This window comes from Apaloderma vittatum, unplaced genomic scaffold (assembly GCF_000703405.1).
Source record: "Apaloderma vittatum isolate BGI_N311 unplaced genomic scaffold, ASM70340v1 scaffold22552, whole genome shotgun sequence".
Taxonomy (NCBI): domain Eukaryota; kingdom Metazoa; phylum Chordata; class Aves; order Trogoniformes; family Trogonidae; genus Apaloderma; species Apaloderma vittatum.
The window spans coordinates 14,305-19,277 of NW_009704418.1; positions in this window are offsets into that span (position 1 = coordinate 14,305).

The window sequence follows — 4,973 nt, forward strand, 5'->3', positions numbered from 1 at the left end:
GGTTCAGCAAGTTAAAGATTTCCCTTATTTAGCACTATTAGATGTCTTCTAACAATGCTTCTGCCTTGTGCGTTCTGTGCAAACGAGCTGGATTTCAGAATGCACAATCACAAGATGCTGGTTTTATGAATTTTTATTTGGACTTCAAATTCCATCCAGATAAGCTCATGAAAACCCCAAATAAAAATTTTATCACAGAGCAACAAATATCACTGAATTCCTGGCAGAATAAGAGCAACATAATCTAAGACTAAAGCTAAACAAATACTAACTCGAATCATATATGTATATGAGCTTCCAATAAGAGGTGCATTGGCCTCAAATTTAGTGCTCACAAAAAAAACACAGCTAGAAGGAATCTTCTTCACTTCCAGAAACAAAGCTGGTCTGAAGTTTATAAAAATCTTTTGCTTTCTCATTTAAACGCTACTTGAAATCAATTAATTCTGAACACAAAGGAGGAAAGCTGCAGGAAAGAATAAAGAAAAACAAGTGGATTTTTATAAAGGGATCCTCTGATTCAGGAAGCAGTGTCCTAAAAGACACATGGCCAACCGCTCTGGTATCACCAGCACCTCTGTCGTTAAACGGTGCAGACCCACATTTTCTTGGGGTGAAGATTTTTCTCCTCCTGGAATTCAAACATCTCCCTCAAGCAACACTTCAGCTGGATTACAAAGGATTACCTGCTGTCACTTCGCAGAAGGAAAAGATTACATTCTTCCAGACAACTACCAAGTACGTGCCACGCGGGGGCCAGGCCTGAGAAACAGCAACGACGCCCCCCAAATCTGCTCTGCGAAGCTGGCACGGCACGCGAGGCAGCCCTTCCGCCGGCCACGGGGTCACGTCTCTCTGCCTGCAGCTGCGTGTTCGTGCCCAGCACTTCAGCCACGGACATATGCACAGTAGCTGTATTTTACTTTACAGGAGCAGACCATCTGCTCGGCACAGACTGGCAGATACTCCCTGGAAGATGTGCATGCACGCATGGCGGGTCAGAGATGGATTTCCTTACATGTGGTACCTGCAGCAGAGGTCTTGCTCCCATGTTGCTGCCCAATCCTTGTTTGCAACTTTGGTGCTGACTGTCTTCACATCCCAGCAAGACAAGATTTCCAGGAAAAAAATAATTTTAATGACATCCAGCCTCCTCTCTCACTTGTAAATAAAGAGGATAAAGCCAAGCCCTGACAGAATTTCAAGAGCTACTCAAAATACAGGGCCGGCACATGTTAGCCATGACTGAGCATCACCGTACTCAAAACAGACACAAACTCTGCTGTTGTTTGGGAGTATCACTTCAAGAACGCCAGCAGGAGCTTTCACAGCTTTAAGTCTGCCTACCTTGTGCCATCTGGCCCTGGGGATTTGATTTACATTAAACCATTCAATCCAAACCAGTCAAAGGTCTAATTCCAACAAAGCAGTAAAGATTTCCCTTTTACATTTCATTTTAAGCTTACTATGTTTTTAGGTTACTGGTCTCACAGGGAATGTTCCATACGACACCACTGTTACCAAGCTCCTTTCATTTAACACAATAAAATTGGGACTGGATTTGAAAACATGATGAATTCATTACTAAGAATCTCAAAGAGGCACTTCTAAGACTTAGGGCAACGCTACCAAAGCAACAAGAGCCAATTTTTTTAAGATAATTTAAGTGGTTGGCTTCATACCTCCTAGGTACTACTTCAAGTTTGGTCACAGGGTAAAAAAAAATTAGGTTGGAAGGACCCTTTGGGGTTTAACGCAACTTAAATCAGGTTGCCCAGGCCCACAGCCCCATGTAATGTCAGTGAGGAGCAAATCTCCTCACCCTCCTGGGGCTCAGACCAGTTCCTTTGCACCCAAGGGTGCAACTGGAAAGCTGCGGTGTTAAACGTGCAGCCTACAGCAATACAACCCCTCTGCTACGTGTGCAAGACAAGCAAACCTCTCTATACTACTCACTACATTCTATTTATCTCATTTAACGCTTCTGCTCCTTCTAGGAATCCCATGCAGGTGGATTTCGAACAAGAAACACACAAACCCCAGAAGATACAGTCCTCTACCTTCCCAGTACGTTATGCAAACTGACAGAACTTGGAGTTCACACAGTCACGAGCAGAAGGGTGATCGTTTCACCTCCATTCCTGCACCACATCCCACAGAAGCGCTGCCTGAAACCATCATCCCTTAACTCCCTACATTAGCAGAAGCAGATGTTTGGATTGAGCAAGACTGAATGGGAAATCTAGGACATAACTGATTTTGTGCCTTGATCTGAAAATAACATGGTAACGTGGCTGGAGACAGGCTCCGACGCCAGATTACATAATTTCAGAATAGTCCGTATCACTTTGTGATCCAGCCATGCTGTTTTTCTGACATTTCTACCAGAACTACAAGTGCTGAGCTTTAGAGCCCCTTTGTGGACATTTAGGCACTCAGGGACACACACTAGCTCAAGGCTTTGAGCTCCTCATTTTTTAAACTCCCTCAGCAGCAGCTTCCTTCTGTGCAAAGAGCTGCCCTTCTCAATCACCTCCCTCTGCACAATCTCCTTGGCTGTCACATCCTGAAGACATGCCATTAGCCCTTTGCCTCTAAAGCACTCCCTCAGCACAAATGAACTTTTCCCCAGGACATCACTCTGGAGAAAGGAGTTTGTCAGCGCCCGGACTTTCTTCCCCAGTAAATCCATTTAGGGCAGTGTGCCCTACCAGCACACTCCCACGGTGGAGGAGGGCAAAATCCAGTGAGCTTGGAGAATAATGTGTTATAAAGAAAGCTGAATTTATCTCAACACCAGGGAGGCTGGAGGGTAACCTTGGGTTTAGGTAAGACAGCTGCACCAGTGAACGGTCAATGCAATGAGACAATTAAGAGCAAATAATGTCTTCCTGAGCTAGCCAGACTAGCACAGGGGAGCACATACCCAGCTGAGTGCAAAGTACAAAACCTGGACAAATTAAAAGAGCAAACTTTGGAGAAAGAAAAGGGCCTGAGCTGACTTCAAGCTGTGTATTTCTTCCCAGTGACTGCATGCACCGAGCACTGTGACAGCGAACACCCAGAGACCAGTAACAGGTATCACATTTGTATTGCAACTGCTGTACTGTGCTCCTGCTGCAATTTCAGCATGTTGCTGCACCACCCCGCTAAATCAAAATCCCACTTAACACCAAATATACCAAACGAGTAAATGTGATATTAAATCCTCCTCACCTGGAGTATCTGCAAGAGCCTGGCCAGAGCACATTGGACTCAGACAGCCAGGAAGGCAGCAGTGTCCTGCACAACCTGGGAAAACCCATCCTGGCACTCAGCCCTCTTCCCACAGGCTCACTCCACACTGCTCAGCCTACTTTCCCCTCAGCTCTGACATTCTGAAAACATCACCCTAAGAAACGTTCTTGTGCTTTGTCCCCAGCTCTGCACTCCATTTGCCATTATGCCCAGACTGAGGTGTGCACACCACAGGACTAAAAGCCTGAAAGCCAAAAACACGGAATCACAGTAATTAACACTTTGGCCTCCTGCCATGAAGGATCAGGATTTGAAACAGACTCCACAAAAGGATATTGAGAAATGAGAAGGCAAAACGCAGTTCTACCTGCACAGCAAGCCGCGGTTATTTACTTGAAATCAAAACACTTACTGTTAGTGAAATCCCTTTATACTTGTATCCCTGATCCTCCTGCACACTTGGAAGTTTGATTTGACAGTCTTCCAGCAGCAGAAACGTCAATGTTTTGCATGCGAGTTCCTCTCTGGGCTGTTCTTTTACCCTACAGCTCTAGATATTTTTCTGAAGCTGTAGATTTCACAGGAGCTGGTACCCGAATACAATGTCTCTAAAATATGCTGCAAAAGGCACAGCTTCCTGCTGCCCCAGATACAGCAATTCCTCCGGGGAATGGCAAACAAGAATCTCTAAGAGGGTTTTGCCGTTAAATCTTTTCTTGTTAAGACGCGGAAAAGAAAATCTGCTTTGTGACAGTAGCACTGCAGGGAGTTAAAACCAAAGGGTCACAACAGAGGCACATTTACAACACGAAGCTTGCTAGAAGAGAGATCTAAGACCTTGCAAATGCCAAAAACGCGGCACGTTTCCAATAGGCAGCTGCTCCTCCAGAAAACAAAAAAAACCCACCCCAACAACTCATCATACACGCAAGCCTGCTGCCATTTCCGAATCAGAATAAACAGCTACACAGAAATGTATGTAGTGACTAAAAATAACAGCCAGAAATTCAGCCTAGTATAGCACAGACACTGGGAGAGGGGAATTTGAGAGTGCCTCCATTTCCTAGACACTGTCCTCACCACAAACAAGGTGCTTTAAAAAAAAAAAAAAAATAAAAAGGTTGAAAAGAACATTCCTTCCCTAGTTAGCAGACAAGCACCCTAAACTTGCACCTCTCTAAGATCCCAAATTTAAAATTTGAGCCAACAAGGCTCCTTTTCCTGTTCTTTCTCAATTCTAGCATGAGACACCCAGGTCTGACTTGAAAACCCCACTGCTAGAGTTTTAAGCTAGTAACATTTAAAATGGATTCTGGATAGATGTGTCTGCTCTTACATCCACAGTAGTAAGTTGAAAAAGAGAAATTAGGAACTTAATTGAAAGCTAATTTGAGCAGGTCCTGTTCCTACCTTTCTGCAAGGAAGACAGTGTGTGTGGGGGGAATGCAGTGTGAGACAAGAAGCTCAGTCTTTCTGCAACACCCTGCACTGAAGCCATCAGACACGCTGTGACTGGTTAAATAAAAACAGGAAGACAGGAGTGATATCACTCTAATAACGATTTTGAATAGCGCTTAACTTGCAGGTTTGTAGAAGAAGCTCTCAGCTAAGACAGAACTGTCTCTGCTGTTTACACTGAACTGCTTAGCCCAATTGTTTCTTTAAAAGCATCTTAGTATCAGAGGAAGAAAGCATTAACAGCAGCTGATTGCACCAAGTAACCAAAGGGCATTCCT